A 24,278-nucleotide genomic window follows, 5' to 3' on the forward strand; every position below is an offset into this window, starting at 1 on the left:
AATAACTGAACAATGCCGTTCTCTTGCTTTTGCACTTCAGTGCAAACTTTGCAGTAGATGATAACAAGCTGTTGCCTCTGACAGCAACCAGTTCTCAACTTCATGGTTATAAAGTTTATGGAATGGTTTCCCATTAAAAAAGAAAAGAAAATAGAAACAAAACACAAACTTCCTACAAAACTTAGAATGCACATTTACCATATCTAAAATAGTGTAGTTGGTAACAATGGTCCTCACCACCATTAAGCTTTAGTTTACTTTTAATTGCTTGAGTAGTAATGAACAAATAGCCCCATGTATAGATGCCAGCCAGGCAAATATTATTTGTGAATACACAAAGTGGCAAAATAAAAAGCTGCACACTGTTTCTGTATTTAGTCCACCTTGGAGATTTTAACTCTAATGACTTCTGCATACAACGCTGTCAGTGTTGTGCCTACATAAGGTTACTCTTTCAGTCTATGTGAAGCTATCATTTACTTATCAGTACAAAAAGTAGGTCACAGCTGAGAAATATGTGGAGAATCATAATGCTATTATAAAAACCTCACCCAAGGTCTTTAGAAATTCATTGGTATTTTAGACCACTGTAGGTTTATCATGTAACAAGTCATAATCATATGCAAGAAGGTGGTGTTACTACCACACTAATGTTTTCATGATCATCTTCTGCATTAGTAATATTACACCAATAAGACAAACTGATAAATTAAGAAGCAGTTATGGAGCTTACTGGAGATGCAATTAAATTACAAAGTTCACTTAACTGTGGTCTTATTATGATCTTGGATTGTACTAGAAGTGTTTTGGAGGCATAGGGGTAAAAAGTAAAGTATTGTACAGTACATCATGTCACCATGAAACTACCCAAAATTTCTGTCCTGAAATCATGAACTATCCCAGTTTTGGAATGTGCAAAGAAAAGATGATAACTTAGAGAAGAAGTTATGCTTATTGTATCACAAAGAGAGGTAATAAGTGTTAAGCTGTTTTTTCCAGGAATCTACTGTCAGCAATACTTGTGTTTAATGGAAGAAAATTAATCTTATCAGCACAAATTGATTCTTCAAATGAACGCTTCTGTTAAGTGTACTTAGAAATATGTGGAATATTACATTTTTGTCTTATGAACTAAAACCAAAGGTGTATTAGACATTTGCCACCAACTCATCAAGACAGCTTAGCCATCAGACATTGCTGGAGAATGTCAGCATTGTAAAAATTCAGCATTTGTATTTCATTCACAAGTTTTTCCAGACATAGTAATGAAGATGACCTTTCTTCCCCAGATTCCTGTTTGCTAACAGTTTCTTTTGTGATCAAAACTGCCCAGGTAATTCGGGACAATTTGCTGCTTCTACAGATTAGCTTCACACAAATTTATTTGGGGGGGGGGGAGGGGTGAAGTGTGCAAGTGTAATACCTCTTCAAAGCTCCGTAAGCATCTACACATCTAACCTCATGTTTTGTATATAATTTTTCTATGCAAAACTGTGCAGAATTAGTACTTCAGTAATACCTGTATTTCTATCAAAAGAGCAGTTCTGCATGATCAAAGAAGCAGTGCCGCTGTTCAGTATTACCAAAGCACTAATTTCTTCTTATTTCTACTACATAGGTACTAGAGCAGTAGCAATTTGTATGACAAGCTGTCCAGCCACGACAGAAACAACCATTCTAGCAGGGGAAACAAACAAAACAAAACAAAACAAGGCAACGAGCCACTGAAGGAGAGGCTGACTAATTCTGTGTAAAACTCTGTAAGGAGAGGAAATGAGAAGTGCTTTGCGACAAATGGAATTTTGTATCAAAAGAAGTATCACCTTTTAAAGGTGCCCTTGCATTTGTTTCACAACGCCAGCAAGCTAACTTGTTTTCACACTTCGTACGTATACCTGTATTATCTATATGCTAGAGAGATTACTGATACGGATATGTTATGCATTGTGAAGTTTTATACCGCCACACTCCAAGTCGGCACTCAAAATGCTGACAGTAACCTCTGTGGAGACCTGGCAGCCCTCGAGGCGAAGTGGCTCCTGACACAGCACCAGAGATTAGTTATCTCTGGGCTTGGCGTTTTGATCGCTCGGCAAAGCCGTGCCCAGGCACCGTCCGTCCGAGCGGGCAGGGGCCGGGCCGCTCCCGCAGCACTCTGCTCCTAAACCCACCTAAAGCATTCGGTACTCGGACGGGTTCCAAAAACCTCTTAGGAGAGGTGCTGCGACAGCGATCTAGGGGAAGAAAAGGTCAGAGAACAGCCAAACCAACCCCACAGTAAGAGGCAGCAAAGGCAAGAGTAGGAGCAAGCGGGGAGAGGACAGCACCTTCCTCACTCCCTTCCCGGTGACTCGGCGGCGTCCACCTGTCCATCCGCCGGACCCTCACACTTTGCTGAAATCGCAAGGTGCGGAGCGGAACAGAAAACAGAGGGACCCCGCGGAGCGCAGCAGTGCCGCGCCCCGGGGCGCCCCGATCCGCCCGCTCCCCGCCGGCACGGCGGACTACAGGCTAACAGTCAGCCTGGCACCGCCGCTCACCTTCCCGATTGCTTTCGCACTCGCACCCCGCTCCAGCCCCTCCAGCTGCCGGGAACAGCCGTCGCCCCTGCCGCCGCCGCTCTCCCGCGAGATCAGCGGCCAGCCCAGCACCGGCGCCGGGCCAGCTGCCCGCCAGGGCACTCCGCCGGCCGGCCGAAGAGGAACCGAGGAACGGGGGCGGCCCGGGCAGCACTGCCGCCCCCGCCTCCTGGAGGCGCCCTGGCGGCGCCAACTTTTCCCCACAGCCCGGCTTCCGCGCTCCGCGACGCTCCCGCTACCGCCGCCCCGCCCGGTACCTGCCGCGCCGCCCCGCGCCGCTGCTGCCGCCCCGCTCCCCCAGGTGGCGCAGAAGACCGTTGCGGCCGCCGCCGCCGCACAGACCGAGGCGAGCAGGTGCGGAGAGCGGGATCAGAGAGCCGACCCCGCACCCGCCGCCGGCTCCTGCGCCTGGGCAGGGCGGGGCGGCGAGGAGCGAGAGAGCCCGCCCGTCCGCACGCGCCCCCTAGCGGGGCCACCGGCCGGGCCCTGCCGCCCCTCCACGGCAACTCGCCGCTTCGGCTTCGCTCGGATCCCTTCGTCACTTTCCGCCGCTTCCGGAAAGGGGAATGGGCGAAGCGGGGCGAGGTTGGGAGCGTGCTTGGTAGAGGAGTTACTCTAGGGTGGCGCTTCCTTCACACGCCTTGCTGCCCCATGGCGGGGGCTGGTTGGCGGGCGGGCGGGCACCTGTCCCCGCGTTGCGGGGCTGCCCGAGCGGCTGCTGGAGCGGTTCTTATCGTATCCCTGCCCCGGTGGGAGGGGAGGGGAGAGCAGGGCCCGGCCCGGACCTGTTGTCGGAGGTGCCTGGCGTGAGGGCTGTGCTGCCTGGCTACGGAGCATGTCGCGGGTTTAGAGCGCGGCGCTGGGAGTGCCCCATTCCAGCCGCCTGAGGCCCAGGCCGGCTGCCTGACACTGCCGTGGTGTAGGCCGGCGTCGTTGCCCGAGTTATAACGAGGCAAACACACGTAAGTGAAGTATCATCAAAGAAAGCAGTTCGTAGCACGCCCAGCCTGCTTGCTTCTCTTGAGGAAAGCGGGCAGGCCTGGCCGTCGGTGAGGGCAGGGACTGGGGTCCCCAGACGATGAGGGGAGATACGCCCTGCCTTCTGCTCTCCTTGGTTTCTTGCGCGGCATGCTGCAGCACCGTGTGGAGGGATTAGCTCGGGTCTTGGAAGCAGCGTAACTGTCAGAGAACTTTACGCCCATGCTAATTAACTGAGCTTTGCAGCAGCGCTAATTAGCTGAAGCAGAAAACCTCAATGGCCAAGCAATTCAGTCTTCTGTTTTCTCCAGTGGCAAAACCGGTTAAAGAAATTTCCAGATGCTTGTTCCAGCCCTTGCGGCGCAGTTGTGCTAATGCAACTGTAAATGAGATCTGAAACAGTCCAGTTACTAAAAAAAAACCTCCAAAGTGTGACACTTGGATATTATTTTTATGATCTGTTTTGCCCCTTGCCTCCAGGTGTTTCTGTTAATGCAAATGCAAGGGTAGGAGCAGGGGGAGAGTGAACTGCTGTGCCAGAAACATTGTGCAAGAGACACAGATCCAGAGAAGAACAGACTTGCCAGAGAGTAACATCGCAGATTATTTCTTGACATGGCTCTTCTGTTTCAAACCCCCAAATCACACTTCCCAAACTGAATTTAGGGTTCTCTGTGCTCTGTCACATATATGCCTGCAGTGGATACGTGTCTTTCCTAAATTCAGCGTGGCTCTTGCGGTCTGCATGCTCTGCACTGCTTGCCTAGTTGGACATTTTTTAGTATGTCATTTTGCTGGCCAGTTTGGGTGATGTAACTTGAAGGTAGCAACTGCAGATGCAGTGAAGGCAGAGGAAGGGAGACAGTTTGTGCATGTCTGCATAGTACTGCCTATATAAATTTGATTATTGAGAGGAGCATAGCTATAATCACATTTTCCCACCATGGACAGACAATGCATGTTGCTGTTCAGCATGGCTGTTCTGCAGGGTGTTTCAGATACCCTGCAGGTTCCCTTTTACAGTTTTATACTCATAAACATGTTCATTAATCATAGAATCAATAAGGTTGGAAGTGACCTCAAAGATCATCAAGTCCAACCTGTCACCCAAGACCTCATGACTGCTAAACCATGGCCTACACTGAGAAGCAATCTATCTGAAAGACTTTATTGAGGACACCATCTAATAATCTAATCCCTCTTTATTTATAAAAGGTACATAGACTTAATATTCTACACATCTAAATCCCAATGAAATATTCAAAGTCAATAGGCTTAATTCTAAGTAACGGATTTTGAGACTAGAAATAGGTTAATTTGTTAACTTTAATGTTCCTCCAGAATGTGAGAGTATTTAACTCCAGAGTGATGGAGTTCACCAAAAAACACTGGTACTGTCATCATGGGTCAGCCCATTGGGTCACTGTGGGTCACTGAGCACAGTTAGTTCAGTTGGTAGAGCATGGGACCCTTGATCTCAGGGTTGTGGGTTCAAGCCTGCAGTGAGCAGCAGTGTCCTTTATAGGTGGGTTGGATTAGTTGATAGGTTGGACAAGATGATCTTCAAGGTCTCTTCCAACCTGGTTTATTCTGTTGTGTTTCTATCAGAACCTATCCTAGTTAATGAGTGAGGATTAGATCCCTCTAACACTTAGTATGCCATGGAAGAAAGTTAAACTTCCTTTAAATTTATACTCTCTGTTTTCCAGAGAGTCTTAAGTAATTTGTAAGAAATAGTCCATAACCTCTTCCTTTAGAGGGTGTGCAGTAAAATATGCTACATAACAGACACATTAAATTAATAACTGGCCAAGGGCCAAGCTGCTACTCCCCATATTAAAGGTTGCTGTGGCTTGCTATCCACATTGTCCCATGCAAATCCATAGCAGCATTAATGTAGTGACAGGATAGCCAATACATACTAATTAGTCATAGCAGGGCCTGATAACTTATAGAGATGAAATATGAGACCATTAGGCATTTGATTTAGCTGTTCATTTCCTGTGTTTCCTTTAGGACTAAAGCCGTGCATCAGAATTCATACTGATGGTGTGTGAAGGAAATATGTAATCTCAGTCTTCCCATATGTTAAAGCTATTACCTGTTGTAGCAAGTACTGTCAGTCATTCCAGTGAAGAAGAGTATCCCCTGCTCTGTTGACTGGGACTCTGAAATCCCTGTAGTCTGTTGACTACAGCTCTGAAATTCTGTTCTTGGAAAGCGCTTTCCAAAATTCCTTGGTCGTATGGAAAGGCAGAGGATTCTAGACTAATTGGGATGAAAGAAAAGAAGCAGCATAGTAGCTATGATTGCCACTAAAGGATACCATAGCAGTGCTAGTGAATTTCTCTTACTGATAGATGGTGTTTCTCAGCAAATGTGATATCAGCTAATAACAAAAATAGCTATGTATTAAAAACACTTCTGTATGCAAATGTTCCTACACATCCAACTTGTTACAAACATGCTAAATTAAATAAATATTACTTCATCACCTGTAAGTCATTTTCCTATCACATAATGAAACATGTGGACTGTTGTAGTTTGAGCTGGGTGCCCCCCTGGTGCATTCACTTCCTGTGTCCAGAAGTCCAGCCCAGAGGGATGGACACAGGAAATTGTGTATTCCCTACCATAATTCTTTGCACCACTATAAGATCCAGTGCGGGGTCTGGCACTTTCTCTTTCCTTCCCTCTCCGAGACTTGGTAACTGGGGGAGAGATCTCCCGGCCATGGGCCTGATTGGGCCCAAGGCCACAGGGGGATGGGCAGTCTCAGGCCTGGCCAGCTGAGACTAGCCCAGCAGAGGGAGGGGGAAGAAGGAGCCCGGGGGTTTTGGATGCACCCTCAGGTGGGGATGGGATCTTTCTTTGTCACTGCGCTTTGAGTTTTCTGTAACATTCACTGCTTTCTATTTAAACTTTCATCACTTTTGCAATCCGTTTGTCTGAGTCGTTATTTCTGCCTGTGGTGGGGAGGGGACCTGCCCCAACCCATTACATGGACAAAATTAAACATTAAAATAACAGCCTGGAATTAAATAAATAAATAAAGGGGGGGGGGTGGGGGGGTGGAACTTCCACCACTCCCCTCCACAAGAAAAACAGGATAAAGGTTGTCTCTGTTAATGTCACCTTCTGTGGCAGAGGTATTATTCTTTTCTGCAATTGCATAGACACTATTTTTTTTCCAGGATTTCTCCCATTTGCTGCACATCACAATGGCTGCCTTGAGCATGCAGCTGAAGACATCTAGGACACTTATTTTTTCCCAACTTGTTCCTGCATGTGTCTATTCATGTTTCTGAGCACTTCAAAAATAATAACCAAAAAAAAACCCCTCACAGCCTCAGCCTCTGTTCAGTTTACTAAAAAAAAAAAGAATTCACACAAATACAGATCAGAAGGAAGAAGTCCAGCTGGAGTGACTCCCTCGACCTTACCCAGAAGTGCTGCCACAGTAGCAATTTCTGTAGCTACCTAATCAGAAGTCAGGCACTGATTAAAACTAGGGAAGGGGGGGGGGGGTGGGGGGTGGGGGGAATGTGGATAATGTTACTTTTAATATAGATAAGGTATCCAGTTAGGTTAACTTTTAGTGATATGAGGAACAGTATAGCACTGTAAAAAGTTGAGGAAGAAGAGAAGGCTGCTTATTTGAGCTGCACAGACAGATAGCTTATATTGCCACTTTACAAGTACATGAAACCACAGTGATTTCACAGCTTAGCCTGGCTTGCTTTTCTCAATGTTAGTAGCCAGGGAAAGATTACCTGGAAAAAGTCCTGATCACTGCCAGGCTGTGACTTAGATGTAGGTAAAGCACAGAGCATGTTCTAAGACATAGGCTGATTCTTTTACACTTTGTATCTGGTTTGGGACAACCTAGAGGAAAGAAATCTGAATAGCTGATTTAGCAAGCAAGTCTAATGAAGAAAAGTTAAAGATTTGGACAGGCTGAGGGTGGGCATAGAAAACAATTGTCTTCAGTCATGTACAGCTTCCCATGTGGCTGGGATGAAGTACAAACAGCTTCAGTCAAAGGAAAGATTATAATTGCAGGTTAGAACAGATCTTTCTACATATAAGCCAAACTACCCAGGCAAATGGAAGAATCCTTTCACTGCATGTTTCAAGTGTACTTTAAGTAAATGTATTGTATCTAGGGGTTGATCCCTTATTGGAGAGGACTAAAGAAAAAGACTTCCTGAGTCCTCTATCAATCCATATCTCTAGTCTGTATGACCCATGGAGGGAAAAATGCTTTAGGCAAGCCTCTGCTGAATAAATACATGTGTGTATGAATATATAGGTATATATTCTATTAATATACCTCTATGTGTACATACATGTGTATGTGTGTATATAGGTATTCTATGAATCCATGAATATGTGCACACACACACACACACAGAGACACAGATTTTCAGCAGTTAATCAAGTTTAAGAGATGTCCTTCATGTCAGAATCACAAATGTACTAAAACTTTTCAACAGGTTACATTCTGCTTAAACTCAGTTCACCTTGAGGCAGAAGATCATGGTGGGAAACTTCACCCCAGATAACGAAATTATGGTACAGTTGTAACTGAAGCTGGGTCTTTATGAGGAATGCTTGTCTGACCAAAGTAGAATAGAATAGAATAGAATAGAATAGAATAGAATAGAATAGAATAGAATAGAATAGAATAGAATAGAATAGAATAGAATAGAATAGAATAGAATAGAATAGAATAGACCAGGATGGAAGCAACCTCTGAGATCATCGATTCCAACCTATCATCCAATACCATCTAATCAACTAAACCATGGCACCAAGCACCCCATCCAGTCTCTTCCTAAACACCTCCAGTGATGGTGACTCCACCACCTCCCTGGGCAGCCCATTCCAATGGCCAATCACTCTTGCTGGGAAGAACTTCTTCCTAACATTCAGCCTAAACCTCTCCTGGCACAGCTTGAGACTGTGTCCTCTTGTTCTGGTGCTGGTTCCCTGGGAGAAGAGGCCAACCCCCTCCTGGCTACAACCTCCCTTCAGGGAGCTGTAGAGAGCACTAAGGTCTCCCCTGAGCCTCCTGTTCTCCAGGCTAAGCAACCCCAGCTCCCTCAGCCTCTCCTCACAGGACTTGTGCTCCAAACACCTCCCCAGCTTTGTTGCTCTTCTCTGGACACATTCCAGCAAGTCAACATCTTTCCTAAACTGAGGGGCCCAGAACTGGACACAGGACTCAAGGTGTGGCCTAACCAGTGCAGCATACAGGGGAAGAATCACCTCCCTGCTCCTGGTGGCTACACTGTTCCTGATACAGGCCAGGATGCCATTGGCCTTGGCCACCTGGGCACACTGCTGGCTCATGTTCAGCCTACTGTCAACCAGTACCCCAGGTCCCTTTCTGCCTGGCTGCTCTCCAGCCACTCTGACCCCAGCCTATAGCACTGCATGGGGTTGTTGTGGCTAATGTGTAGAACCCAGCACTTAGATGTGTTAAATCTCATACCCTGGCACTCTGCCATCTGTCTAGCCCATCAAGGTCCCTCTGCAAAGCTCTCCTACCCTCTAACAGATCAACTCCTGCCCCCAGCTTGGTGTCTTCTGCAAACTTACTGATGATGGACTCAATGCCCTCATCCAGATCATGAATAAAGATATTAAAGAGCATGGGGCCCAGTACTGATCCCTGGGGCACACCACTAGTGACTGGCCGCCAGCTGGATGTGGCACCATTCACCACCACTCTGGGCTCGGCCCTCCAGCCAGTTCCTAACCCAGCACGGAGAGCTGCTGTTCAAGCCACAGGCTGCCAGCTTAGCCGGGAGTTTGCTGTGGGGGTCGGTGTCCAAGGCCTCACTGAAGTCCAGGTAGACTACTGCCCCACATTACATTAAAGTAATTTATGTGCTTGCACAGTCTTCATGGGTTTTTCCTCCCACACTTTGGCTGCAATTACCAGAACTGTCTATATTTACCTAGAGGCATATATGAAGCATGTTGTGTTAGGTGCTCATTTGTGGAAAACACATCATGAGGCATGGCTTAGGGTGGATAGATACAGGAGAAAAATTGACACTGGGGCTGTACCTACAATGTTGCATTTAGTCTTAAACAGTGAAAAAGCACCAGGCTGTAAAATGTATTTCTAAGGCAAACACTGAAAATACAATTAATTCAATCATTTAGACTTAGGCAGAATGATGTATATGTTGCTGAGAATTAGTCTGCATATGCACATGTAGAAAACTGAGTCAACTTTTTTATCTCTACTTGGATCATCTGATCAGTAGTATAGAGAATACATGTTTACATTAAAATTGGCCTTTCTATCACTTAGAAGTACACACCTCAAGTTGTCTTTTTGTCTTTGTCTTCCTTTACTCCTCCATATGGTCACCCAAGGATTTCCTCTTATCAGCTATATATAACTATTGTAACTTAGAAGAGATGGAGACATACTGTTACACTTCACATACTTTTCTTGCATATATATAACTGCAGTAACTTACAAGAGATGGGGACATACTGTTATACTTCACATGCTTTTCTTGCATTCATCTGTAACAGTATTTCCCTGCTTCAGGATATGCCTTTTTGAATTTAAAACAAAAAGTATAATTCATAGGAGAGAAGTGTCAAAATAATTTTTGCTTTGTCTAAAATTTGCAACTGTTTTACATTCAGCAATTAACCATTTAAAACACATTTAAATTAATCTTATTTAAGTGAATCCAGTATTGTTTAGCCTGGAGAAGAGGAGGCTCAGGGGAGACCTCATTGCTGTCTACAACTACCTGAAGGGGGTTTGTAGCCAGGAGGGAGTTATCTCTTCTCTCAGGCAACCAGCACCAGAACAAGAAGACACAGTCTCAAACTGCACCAGGGGAAGTTTAGGCTGGAGGTGAGGAGAAAGTTCTTCACTGAGAGAGTCATTCGCCATTGGAATGTGCTGCCCAGGGAGGTGGTGGAGTCCCCATCCCTGGATGTGTTCAAGAGGGGATTGGATGTGGCACTTGGTGCCATGGCCTAGTCATGAGGTCTGTGGTGACAGGCTGGACTCGATGATCTTTGAGGTCTCTTCCAACCTTGGTGATACTGTGATACTGTGATATTTAACATAGCTGCACAAGGGAAGCAGCGTGGGACTGTTCTAATTTTCTGGTTTGTTTTTTTTAATTCAAAATTTTGTTTCTTTCAAAACAGCCACTCCCTGAACTGTAACAGGAGCCCGTTTTAAGTTCTGTGTCATTTGAATCTGAGCTGGAACAGTGAAGGAAGCTGCTTGAATTGAAGCTTGAACGATATGGAATTGAGCCTTCAGGGAGTGCTGGGCACTTTTCTTGTCATTCTGGTTGATTGATTTGCATTATGTGGGTGGGGAATGCTGTTGATCAGGCTGTCCAGTTTAATGTTGTACTGGTTGTGTCAGCTTTAAAGTGAAGTACAATCTCAGCTTTCAAGTGAGGGGTGAGCATACAGGACACTGCACTGCAAGCCAAAGTAAGTAAAATAGCATCATATACACTTTTAAAAAGTGCAATATTTGGGTCAGCTCAGAATGTTGCATGCTGCAATACATTATTATTAGTCCCTTGTACTGAGTAAGTTCCTTATGGTTTTTGGTTTTCTGATTCACACATATGAGCAAGCTGAAAGAAAAGTCTTTAAACTTAATATCAATCTGGTGATTCTGTGAGAAACACGACTCTAAATTTATCAGGCAACAAACAGAATTACAGAATGAACCAGGTTGGAAAAGACCTTTGAGATCATAAAGTCCAACCTATCATCCAACACCATCTATTCAACTGAACCATGGCACCAAGCACCCCATCCAGTCTCTTCTTAAACACCTCCAGTGATGGTGACTCCACCACCTCCCCAGGCAGCACATTCCAATGGCCAATCTCTCTTTCTGTGATGAACTTCTTCCTAACATCCAGCCCAAACCTCCCCTGGTGCAGCTTGAGGCTTTGTTTACTTTCTTCAAAAAGAACAAGTGAGACATCACTACACTTTCTCATTTTCTGTGAACCATTTCTGCCCAGAATTTTTAACTGAGTAACTGTTCTTGCTCCATTGCTGTGACCACTGTGAAAACCGAAAGCATCTTCCAACAGGTCCCATAGAGGCCAAGTAATGACATTAGAGATTCTGTGTTATTTGGCAGCCTTCATGAATAACCATCCCTTTTGAATGTGTTACCATATAGCAGAATTCATGACTGCTCTCACCAATGGAAAATAAAATCTGGTCCCTCTTCCCACCCACTCCCCACCCCCTGAGAAGGAAACCATGCTTCAGAAGATTAGTATCAGAGTAGCTTCTTCCTGAAGGTCACAATTTAAAAGAATAAATAAATAAATAAATTGCAAAAATCCTCTAAGAGGTTGTTAATGAAACATGCAAATGCCTCAGCATTTTTGTCTTCAGCACAATTCACTCCAGTAGCACACAGGGTTATAATCTACCTAAGAGGAGAAGACACAAAGAATTAGGTCTGGAGTCTGGGGAAAGTTACATCTTGGCTAGACTAATTGATTTCCAGACTGATGTTTTAAAAATACATACAGTGAAAATACTAATGAGGCCCTATTTTGGAGGAAGCAGCAGCAGCTGTTCTAAATTTAAACTTTCTGTAACTTTTGGTAACTATGGGGTCTGGTCTCTCCAGGTATTTAGGATACAAAGTAGCTGGAAAGGTTTTCTTCCTGTGATCCAAACATATCTTGTATACATCTGGCTCTATCTGTGACAGGGACAAAGAGCAATATGTGTCAGAGGACTTGATGGATGTTGCAGCACTGAACTTAAGAGATGCCCAACTCTAGGGTAAGATTAGGACTCCTATATGCAGCACTTGATCTGCTTCACCAGAGTATGTAGGAAGAGTTTTCCAGCTTGTATTGTATTGGAGGATTGCCAGCACAGTGAGCAGGCAGTGCTTGGTCAACATCTTCAGCAGAGAGATGCTGATGTAAGGGTTGTGAAGTGCTCCCTACAGAAGTACCTGTTAAATCTCGCATCTCTGCCTCAAGTGCTCCAGAAAGGCACCCATGTCCACTTGGGATCTATTTCCTGGAAGTGTGCTCTTGAACATAGACACTATTGATGTTCCTTATTTGTGGGTTCTAATCAGGAACAAGGTGTTAACAGAGTGGTGGTTTCACAGAGCTATTGGTACAAATGTGTCTGCAGGCATGCAGGACACAGAAGGTGTCCCTGAAGTCTCTGATTTGCTACCTTGTACTAGTGGTTATAATGCAGGAATTTTAAATTTAGCCCAAGTGCTGTTCCAGACTTTCTAAAGACCCGTTATACCTGGCCTTTCATGGTGTTCATGCTTATCTGGACTCTCATGAGAAATGGTCTGAAGCTCTGACAGGGCTGTCATCAGTCTGAATTACACATACAGACAGAGAAGAATTAAAAGAGGGCATTAAGGCTGCATTGATGTGCACCCAAATTAGGAAATACTATTGTTAAAATCACTCACAGATTTCTAATTCTGCCCTCCTAGCAAAGTTCTCGACTACAAGGTCCCATTTAATATTGGAGTGTTATATATTCCTTGTCACAAAGCTATCTTTTGAAGGCCTTTTTAAAGTATTAACCATTTCTAAGAAGAAACATAAACTCCTCTAAGAAACATAAACTCCTGTTTTTCTCTACTTTGTTGCAAAGCTCAAGTTCATCGTGATTTCTTGGTAGTTAGAATTTCAGGCAGTACAAAGCTAGCCAGGCAAGGGTGACTAGTTTTCCTGGTGTCCTCACAAGGTAAAAATAGAAGGAAGGGATCACTGCCTTTGAGATTTCTTGTATGAAGTAGTTTAGAATGGAGATGTTCTCGATGCCATCTGTCACTGGCTGGTTCTTCTGTTTGTATGTAATATAGGCTTGGTTGTCCTTAGTCTGCTATGAATGTTTCTGTTGCTTTTCTGCACAGGGTGGGCCAAGGGATGAAAGTGCTTTACTGGACTCTAAGGTCTGTATCTTAGATCCATAAATTGACTCCTTCCTTTCCAAATAAAAAGGAACAAGATATATTGTCCAGGTCCTGGAACTGAAGTCAAGTGATCTCATTTCTAATTATTCCAAGCAGAGCAAGACATATTCCCAAGTGACCAGGTCTCTAAGCAGATTTAGAAGTCAAATCATTATTTCCTAATTCCCTAGTAAAGGATCCAAGTTAGCATTTCTAGATTAAACATATGGTAAGAGTGGCATCTAATGGCTCTGAAATCCTCAGGACAGTGGTGGAGAACACGCTGATTTTTGAATGATCACATATAGATGTTTTCCCAGAAGTGTTCCTGCACTTCCAAAGAGAAGATTTTGGATGCCACTGGGCATCTAGCTCCACTGGGATCTGCAGTTTTCTATGCTCAGATGCATATGGATATCCTGTGTGGTTCTGGCTTGCTGATAGGAGCAGTTTGGGTACTTTTGATTAAGTACTGTATTAATAAACGAATACATGTAGAGTGCCAACACATGCTCTTCCTTTCCTGCCTTCCACTCCATGTGGGACTTTTATAGTTACAGAATCACAAATATTATGTAAACACCAACAGTTCTGCTGGTAACATTACTGTCTCTGTAAAGCCCAATAGCTAACAAAAATGTTTTCAAAGCAGAGCTGATCTCATTGCTGATCCTTGTGCATAAGGATGTTTTGACAGGATAGGATTCTGTGTAAACCCATGTGTTTGTTATTGAAACATATCTTAAGCTTTCATGTCTATCCCAAAAGGGAAAAGAAAAAAAGGGGAAAAAATTAAAAATATTAAAAACAAAAATATATGCTGACTTCATTCCTGGATGAAAATGACAAAGGAAAAGTATTTTTGAAATCATCTAACTGCTGAAAGAATATTTTAGGTAAGGAAAGAAATTAAGCTAATAGGAGATGCTTTTGGCCTTCACGCAAATAAAAATGGACTTGTTTTACTACAACAGAGCCTCCAAACCTTTCTTTATGAATCAATAGCTCCAAGTAGCAAATGCCAAACACTGCTGCAACCTGGTATGCTGCTATCTGGAAATTTCAGATTAGACTCTGTCAAAAAGCTGCCAAAGAACAGGCCACAAGCTGCCAAAGAACAGGCCACAAAATAAAGGGGAAAGTTACTTACAGTGGGTTAGAGATTGGTGTTTTATTAAGAGTTAACTGGAGCAAAGTAACTACTGTTATAGTTAGGAACTATAATGGGAAATTGAATGAAGTATATATGGTTGTGTGACCCATTAATGACTCCAAATAAAGCCCTAAGGTGAAGGATTCACTGAGTTTTAGATATAGTTTCCTGCTGCAATAGTTTTTTCATCAAGCAAGGCTCCACTTGAATGGAAAGAAAGAAAGGGCTATATGATGGGCTCCTGTAGCCATGCCTCAGTGACAGTACACTGACAACAAAGGCAGAGGCTACACAAGTAGTTTCTACAAGTGTTGCCAGAGAAATGTTTGCAAAGGGCTCATTGAGCAGAGGGCTTTCAGTTTGACTGTGACTGACTTTCTGCTGCTGAGTATTCAAAACCATATTGACATCATGCCAGCTTTAAAATGAAAGCACTGTCTGGAGCAAAGTATCATGGGGCTTGCAGTTCTAATTGTATTGAGAGGCTTCCTGCTCTGGTTGAGGCTTCTGGCTTCCAGTTTTGGTGTGTTGGTCTTTTCTGCCAGGCTGGCTGTGGGGTTGGGGGTGTGGGGGTGTGTTCGTTTTATCTATGGCTTCTGCTGCTGCTTCTGCTTTTGCTGTGCTTTCCCATGAACTAGGTAAAGCAATTGTATATTGTATCATTTCACCAAACACTCCTTATCTCAAACCAGGGCTTTCTGTGTTACTTTTCCTCCCGACCTGTGTGGGAGGGGGCATGCTTGTGAAAGCAGGCTGTGTTAAACCAGTACATGGAATAGATAAACCAGTACACAGTTCAGATAAATGCTTTCATTATTTTCTGTGGCATATGACCTTTCCTGCTTCATAAATAGTAACATTTCTTTTTCTGCACAGTAAATATTTTAACACCATCACTATGGATTCCACTGTATTTCATTAGTTGTTCCAGTTGTAAGGTTGGGCTCACTAAAATAAGCAGCTTTCTAAAGACAAAATAGCAGTCATGCCGCAGTTTTAACAGCTGGGAACAGAAATAGCCTTTGACATAATGCTTTTAAAGTAATTTTTGTTTTTAACTATGTGATACTATTTGTTTTTAAAGAACTGTGATGTATCTTACAGACACATCTGGCAAAGCAAAGTCATTACATGGGTAAAACAAACAAAATTACCTCTGCTCTACTGACCACCAAAACAGCTCAGCCAAGAAAGTGGAGAATTTTGCCAGGTCCTTCAGAAATATAAACCCAGAGACTCTACTGCAAATGTTATTGCTGTCATTCGCAGTGTTGTCTCTGAAGGTCATTTCTAATTTCAGCCACAGTTTTCATGAAGTGAAGGAGTTCAGATAGCGTGCTAACACATTTCTGGGTTTGGGGAACCATATATTGCTAGAAGAAGCTTATGAGAGGCTATATACAAAAGTACGTCTCACCACTTCAAATTATTTTCTTTGCACATTTGAAGAAGCGAAAGGAAACTCCAAAATAATGACAAGAAATTGTACCCTATTTCTTCATTTCCCCCCAGTTTCCCCTCTTCTGCACCACATATGCATACTACCAAGAAGATAAGAGGAATGAACTTCATGGCCACTGTGCTGTAGAAGTCCATACAGACAAACTTAAGCAATGATTTATTTCTCAAAATAAGTAAGACAGAGGGCAGCCTTCTTTCCATGGGGAAGTAAAAAAAAGGCAGGCAATATTTACCAATATGAAACCACAAAAAGGGTCTGGCATTTAAAAAATTATGAAGAACCCTGCCCAGCCAGCCTTTCTCATGTCTAAAGTTCAAATAAATTGGCTTACTGTTCGGAGTGAACACGGAATGAGAGCACAGGGCTTGCCTCTTAGTGCGGGTGACTGCTGTGGCACCATTGCCCAAGCTCATCCTGTCAAAGCAATAGAGCTCAGAGTTTAAGATGCCATTCAATCCCTGGTTTAAGTACAAGCTGTTTATAAGCTGTCCAGTAGCTTGTAAATACACTACCATTTACATTGTTTATAATGACACCAAAGGAGTAATGAAAAGAGAATATTTTAACTGTATCTGAATTTAACTTGTCCTTTGTTGCTATTCAGATCATCTGATGTGTAATAGAACAGCCAGATGTACTGGAGGGTGTCCAGAGAAGGGCCACGATCAGAGTGCTGGAGCACCTCTCCTATGTGGACAGACTGAGAGTTGGGGCTGTTCAGTCTAGAAGAGAAGGCTCTGAGGAGACCTAATTGTGGCCTTCCCATATATGAAGGAGGCCTACAAGAAAGCTGGGGAGGGACTTTTTAGGGTGTCAGGGAATGATAGGACTAGTGGGAATGGAAAAAACTAGAAATGGGTAGATTCAGATTGGATGTTAGGAAGGAGTTCTTCCCCATGAGTGTGGTAAGACACTGGAACAGGTTGCCCAGGGAGGTGGTAGAAGCCTCATGCCTGGAGGATTTTAAGGCCAGGCTGGATGTGGCTCTGAGCAACCTGCTATAGTGTGAGGTGTCCCTGCCCATGGCAGTGGTCTTGGAACCAGATGATCCTTGAGGTCTCTTCCAACTCTAACAATTCTATGATTCTATGATTCATCTTGAAAACATATATGTAAAAATGGGAGGTTTATAAATAAAAGAAGTCCAGAAATGTGTGGGAGTTTGCAGGTCTGGCTAATTTGTTTCTGTCAGTATCAAGACAACTGTTCCATGCACAGTTTCTTTGAGTTAGTGTGTTAAATAAGTTCAAGCCTGGCAATACAGTCATCTAGCATTAAGGTTACAGACCATACATCCATACAAATATTTTATCCTGTCTATTGTGAAATGCTGGTGGTGCAGCTCAGAGAAATGGAGGAGATATAGTGGGCTTGAAGCAATGATGAAGAGCTTGCAATCTCCTTATGTGATGTATGTGACAAGCCCTGACTACAAGTTGGCATTTCCTACAAATCACATGTGTCTGAGGGTCTTTGGAGATTCGTGACAGAGAGGGTGATGTATCCTTTCCTTTGTAAGCTGTGTATGCTGGGGTTTTTATTTGTTTGTGTGGTGTTTTTTATGGGTGTGGGGTATGTGTTTTAACAAGAAAACCCCTGGTGACTAACTAATATCATTGTATTGAAATGGATATTAAGAACAAGCATAGTATGTACTTGGGGACTTTGAGCAGCATATGCTACTGTGCTTTGTTCTCTGCCTATAAAGAGTCCCATGGAAGCTGAAGAGGGATGTTTATTTGCATAAAGTTAAAGCATGTTCCTGAACACTTTGAGCTGAAGAGTTGCCTTAACAAATGCATTAACAGTCCATCATCTTTTGACATTTATACCTATGTATTTCCAGTGAAAAAAACATTCAGTGTCCTAAATCTTTTTCCTTTGCCAAAACTGCACTGTAACTCTACATGTCACAGGAAGAGGAATGACATTCAGGAAATAAAATTCACTGTCAACCCAGCTGTATAAGCTTACTGTGGGACACATTCTTTCAATATCTTAAGGCCATACCCCCAGATTGGATTTCAGGGTACAATGTGAGAATATGAATTTACAAAGTGACTTCAGGTCTCTTGAGCACTGTCAAACATAGACTGTCAGTCACTTCTGAAGACCACTTGAAAAAGATTACTGCAACAAAATAAATTGAGCATGAACTAAATTGACAAGGTCAAGCTGAACCAGAGCAAAGTTCTCTATGATGTTTCCTGCCTGGGAAACCAAGCCTTGCTGTTTTGCACTGGTATGATCTACTTTCTAAGAAAGCCAACAACGTGTGTTGCTCTTTTCTAGTAATGCCAATAATGTTTTATACAGAAGACTGAGTTGTTGTGATTTAATAGCCCACTTCAAAATGCAAGGGGAAGACTGTACCTATCCACAAACTGTATTTCTGTATATCCCAGACCAGGCTTGACTCTGGTCTGCTTTCCACCGCCCCTCTCCCCGCTTCGCTCCCTGCTGCTTCTGCTGCTCCACAGGGAGCAAAGGGGGAGGAGGCAGGTCCCACATTGTTAAGTGTTACCCCATGCCAATGGCTACAGAAACCACCCCATGCCAATGGCTACAGAAACCACCCCCCGCCACCTAAAACAACAGGAAGGATTTTGTACCATCAGCTATGCACCAAGTATCCCTCTGCAATCCATAAGATGCCCACACAGTCGCCCCAACAAACAGCTTGAGCCCCAACTACCAAAACCAACAACGCCCAGATTTCCATTTTAACTTTTCCATCTTCTCCAATCCGATCTGCAGAGTACCCACAGCAACCATCCTCTGTGCTACCAACAAATGTGGTGGGTTGGAAGGCAGATCCTCCCTTGCCTCCCACTGGGGGCAGGGAAAAAGGTGAGACTCAGAAAAACTGATTGTGGAAGTGATGGAAAGTTTAAATGGAAAAGCAGTGAGTGTTTTACAGAAGCTACAAGCACAGTGACAAAAGAGATCCCAAAGCATACAGAGTCCCTTGCAGCATACCCAGAAACCTCCCAGCACTCCCCTTCTCCCTACCTGAGGGTACACCCAAAACCCCCAGGGCTCTTTCTTCCCCCCCTCCACTGTTAGGCTAGTCTCAGCTGTCCAGATCTGAGATTGCCCTTCCCCCTTCTCCTCTTGGCATTAGGCCTAGCCAGGCCCAAGAGGCCTTGAGATGTCACTCCTTCCATTACCAGATAGGCAGCATCTCCCATGGGAGCAGCAAGGGAAGAAAGAGGAAGTGTGGGACCTTGCAGATGGATTTATGGGGAGCAGGACATTATGGGAATGAAATGCACAGCTTCCTGTGTCCACCCACTGGGCTGGACCCTCGGGGCACTAGAGGTGCACCCCATATGGCAGCAGCAGGAGGCACCCAGCCCCCAACTGCCACATGGAGTTATCACTTGAGGCACACCATTACAGAAAAAATAGTTTGACAGTGTGGCCGTTTGACGCTGTGCCTTTAAGAAAGGGGCACACTGGCTAAATGTTTGTAAAATATTTTGGTTTTCTAAACGAATTTCATTGGTAGGATTGTGGGAGGAGAGATTGGACCCAGGGGAGTTGGGAACTTTCTCTCGGTCTTCCTTCCTTCGCTGTCCCTTTCGGCTGGATCTGCTTCTGGGATTCTGGCCAACTAAGATAAGATACTAACTCCCTGTGCAAGGCCTTTATTCTTTTCCTGCCCTGTTAACTGTCCTCGTCTCTTCTTCTACCTCTTTTGGGGGAGAAGGGAGGTAGGGGGTTGAAGGGGGCACAGGGGGAAGCCCCCTCTGTGGGGGGTCTGGTTTCTGGTTGAGTTCATTTGCTGTACATTCCTGTATATACTGTAAAATACCTGTGTTTGTTGCGTTACATCTGATCTGTTTCCTTGTAAAATATAATCTCATTTCTCCGACTGGGTTTAGCCGTGGTTTCTTTCTCAGTGGGGGAGGGAAAGCAGAGCCTTTCCTTTCAAACCACCACACACTCTTTTTATTGGCGCCCAACGTGGGGCTGGGCAATTAAGTAATTAAGTTGATTTATTGCTTGTCTCAGCCGGAGAAACGAAATGAAGGTGCTCTGGGTTTTAGAACGTTTATTCTTCTCGGTCTGTGGCATGTTGGTCTACCGGTACTGCATCGGGTTGATGTTAGACCAGATAGGTAAATATTTAATGCGTAAAATCTATTTGTGGTTTATGCATAGGATCCAGCTGTTGTATAAACACTGTTTGGGTTTTTTTCGGCTCACTAATTACGGCAATAGAACGTCTTCTACTTTGCCGATCGAGATAAGGGAGTTTAACACTTCAGGAGGTCAAAGAGTAACTTTAAGTGCTGGCTGGGATCTTAAGGTGATTTATTTGACGGGTGTAATCCTGCTGTTGCTGATAATTATTGTGTATCTGCTGTGGGCTCTGCATATAGAGAAAAAGGTTTCTCGACCATGTTTTGTGATTAAACAAAAATCTAGGAAGCGTAGGCGTTCCTCTAAATCTGCCCCAGAGTCCTCGAGTGACGAGGAAGGGGCTGCGTCAGTTAGAAAAATAGCAAAACCTATTGGAAAAGCAGCCTTAAATGCTCCACTCTATGACTTTGGCAAGCAGCCAGGGGCGGCTCCCATTCCCAAGATGGCGACCGGTAGTGAGGCAAGGTCATTTCCGTCCGCCATGACAGGACCGGAAGGGGCCCCCACGGCGGCTGATTTAGATCAGGACCTGTCAGCTTCTATCAGGATGGCTGTAAATTCAAACACAGCTCCAGTTAAACAAGTAGCAGTCTTAAAGACCAGAGGTGGAAAGGCCAAAGCTGATCCAGGAGCTAGTGGAGCTAATGGAGGAGAAGAGCAGGAGACTGATCCTGGTGAGGGAACCTCTGCTAGGAAAGTGCCTGCTGAAGATGAGGAGAAGATTTGTCTTAGAGATATAGCTGAGTTATTGAGATCATCACAGGATGGAGATGCAGCTAAGACAGCAGCTGGCAGTGGCGCTTTTCAGCTTAAAGAGGTCCTTAGGAGAGTGACAGCAGGATTATGGGGACAAAAGGTTCAGGAAGATGTGATAGATGGAGAGCAAGATGACATCACCGAATGCTCGTCACCGAGGGAGGAGATTCGCAATGTCCGCAAAGATTACCTCAGAGCAGATAAGGAACCCATCCTATCTTGGCTTGCTAGGTGTTATGATACAGGTGCTCCAGCTCTAATAGTTGGAGACAAGTCAGCAGCTCAGCTAGGAACTCTCTCAAAGGATAATGGAATAGATAGACATCTAGCCAGGATTCTCGGTAAGGTTAATCTGTGGATACGCCTTTTAATGGCGGTTTCCCTGAGATACCCTTCCCGAGATGACCTTCCATGGAATCCTAAGCCCTGGACTACCATAGATGAGGGAATTAAGCGTCTGAGAGAGTTTGCCATTAGAGAGATACTCTATGGTGACCATGATACTCTGAATCCTGACGACATTCCTGTGGCAGCTGGTCTTGCTAAAAAGCTCATCAAGCTTGCTCCTTCCAATTATGCAAACATTTTGGCAAGTAGAATTGTGGCAAGAAATTATGGTGGAGATCCTCCTACGGTTGGCCAATTCACTGATCAACTAAGACAATTGGATGATAGTATGACACGTGTTTCTTTGGTTTCAGCCATTAAAGCTCTGTCTAGTGAGATAAAGGATTGCATGAGAGAGCTGAAGGATGAAATCAAAGATTCCATATGCCAATTGGCACAAAGAGATAATTCCAATTCTTCCTCCAGGTGGGTGCAGGTTTCAGCTGTGAGGAATAGACGTCCTCCAAGGAGGTCATTCCAAAACAGGCCAAACCAAAACGGACCACCAAGGCAATCACGTAGGACCATTTGGATAACTCTACGTGATCAGTTTGGTGAGAACATGAGCAGGTGGGATGGTCAACCAACTTCTAATCTTTTCAGGAGACTGAGAGAACTGCAAAGTAGCAGAACCCAGGGTAGCAATACCAGAAGGGTAGCTGTTACTTCTACAGTTCCCCAGGACAACAATGACAGCTCCAACAGTGACTCCAGTTCTAACACTGCACAGTGTGCTCGTTGCACCTGTGGAAATGTTTCCCATAATTAGGGGTGCCCTGCCTCCCGCCAGGGGGAGGAGAGGGATAATGGAGATAACAGAATCTATTGGGATGTGTACATCCAGTGGCCTGGCACTTCACACTTTCAGAAGTACAGGGCCTTGGTTGACACAGGAGCTCAGTGCACCATATTGCCATCAAATTATCAGGGATCGGAGTCCATAACTATTCTGGGAGTCACTGGTGGATCTCAAGAGTTAAGTAAGGTAGAGGTTAATATAAGTCTAACTGGTAAGCAGTGGAAGAAGCATACAGTTGTGACCGGACCTGATGCACCCTGTATTTTGGGAATTGATTTTCTGAGAGAAGGGCGTTTCAAGGACCCTAAGGGTTACAAATGGGCTTTTGGAGTAGCTTCTGTAGAAATTGATGGACAAAAGCTGAAGCTGTCTGCTAGACCTGAACTCTCTGATGAATCTGCAGTTGTGGGACAACACAAGATTCAGGACATTAAATTGCCGGTTGCTTCTCAGACTGTGCATCACAGACAATACAGAACCAACCGTGACTCTTTGTTGCCCATTCAGAATCTGATTCGTCAGTTGGAGAGTCAGAAAGTCATCAGCAAAACTCATTCACCTTTCAACAGTCCAGTGTGGCCTGTGCGAAAGCCGAATGGAGACTGGCGTCTGACAGTGGACTACCGAGCCCTGAATGAAGTAACACCGCCTATGAGTGCAGCAGTACCAGACATGATGGAACTCCAGTATGAGCTGGAATCCAAAGAGGCCAAATGGTATGCTACCATAGACATTGCTAATGCATTCTTCTCTATTCCCATAGCAGAGGAGTGCAGGCCTCAGTTTGCTTTCACCTGGAGAGGAATCCAGTACACTTTCAACAGACTGCCAATGGGCTGGATCCACAGCTCCAGCATCTGTCATGCAGTAATCCACGATGCTCTGGAGGAAGGTGGTGCTCCAGAACACATCCAGTTCATCGATGATATCATCGTCTGGGGTAAAACTGCTGAGGAAGTCTTTGAGAAAGGTAACAAAATCATGGACATTCTCCTGAATGCAGGTTTTGCCATCAAGAGAGACAAAGTGAAAGGTCCTACCACAGAGATCCAGTTTCTGGGAGTGCAGTGGCAGGATGGACGCCGACACATTCCAGTGGATGTGGTAAATAGAGTCTCTACCATGGCAAATCCCACGAACAAGCAAGAAACTCTACGTTTCTTGGGGATAGTGGGATTTTGGAGACTACACATTCCTGGATACAGCCAGATTGTGAAACCTCTGTATGATGTGACTCGAAAGAGGAACAGTTTCCACTGGGGACCTGAACAGCAAGCAGCCTTTGACCAGATAAAGCAAGAAGTGGTACAAGCAGTGGGTCTGGGACCTGTCCGAGATGGTCCAGACATTAAGAACATTTTGTACACGGCTGCAGGTGACAATGGTCCAACCTGGTGCTTGTGGCAAAAAGCTCCAGGTGAGACACGTGGACGACCTCTTGGTTTCTGGAGTCGAGGTTACAGAGGTTCAGAAGCTAATTACACTCCAACAGAGAAAGAGATTCTAGCTGCCTATGAAGGAGTGAAAGCAGCTTCTGAAGTGATTGGAACTGAATCACAACTTCTCCTAGCTCCCAGATTACCAGTTTTGAATTGGATGTTCAAAGGCAAGGGTTCCACACCACATCATGCTACAGATTCCACCTGGTCCAAGTGGATGGCTCTGATAACACAGAGAGCTCGAATGGGAAATCTTGAAAGACCTGGTCTGGTGGAGGTGATCTCGAGTTGGCCTGAAGGTACCAACTGTGCTAAACCTCCAGAGGAGAGAGTAACTCGTGCTGAGGAAGCTCCTCCTTACAATGACCTTTCTGATGATGACAAGAAGTATGCTTTGTTCACAGACGGTTCCTGTCGTCTCGTCGGGAACAAGCGAAGGTGGAAGTCTGCAGTGTGGAGTCCAACACGCCGAGTTGCAGAGGCGAAGGATGGAGAAGGAGAATCCAGTCAGTTTGCAGAGGTAAAAGCTGTCCAGCTAGCTCTCGACGTAGCTGAACGTGAGAGATGGCCAAAGCTTTATCTCTACACCGACTCCTGGAT

Source organism: Dryobates pubescens, chromosome 9 (assembly GCF_014839835.1).
Source record: "Dryobates pubescens isolate bDryPub1 chromosome 9, bDryPub1.pri, whole genome shotgun sequence".
Taxonomy (NCBI): Eukaryota; Metazoa; Chordata; class Aves; order Piciformes; family Picidae; genus Dryobates; species Dryobates pubescens.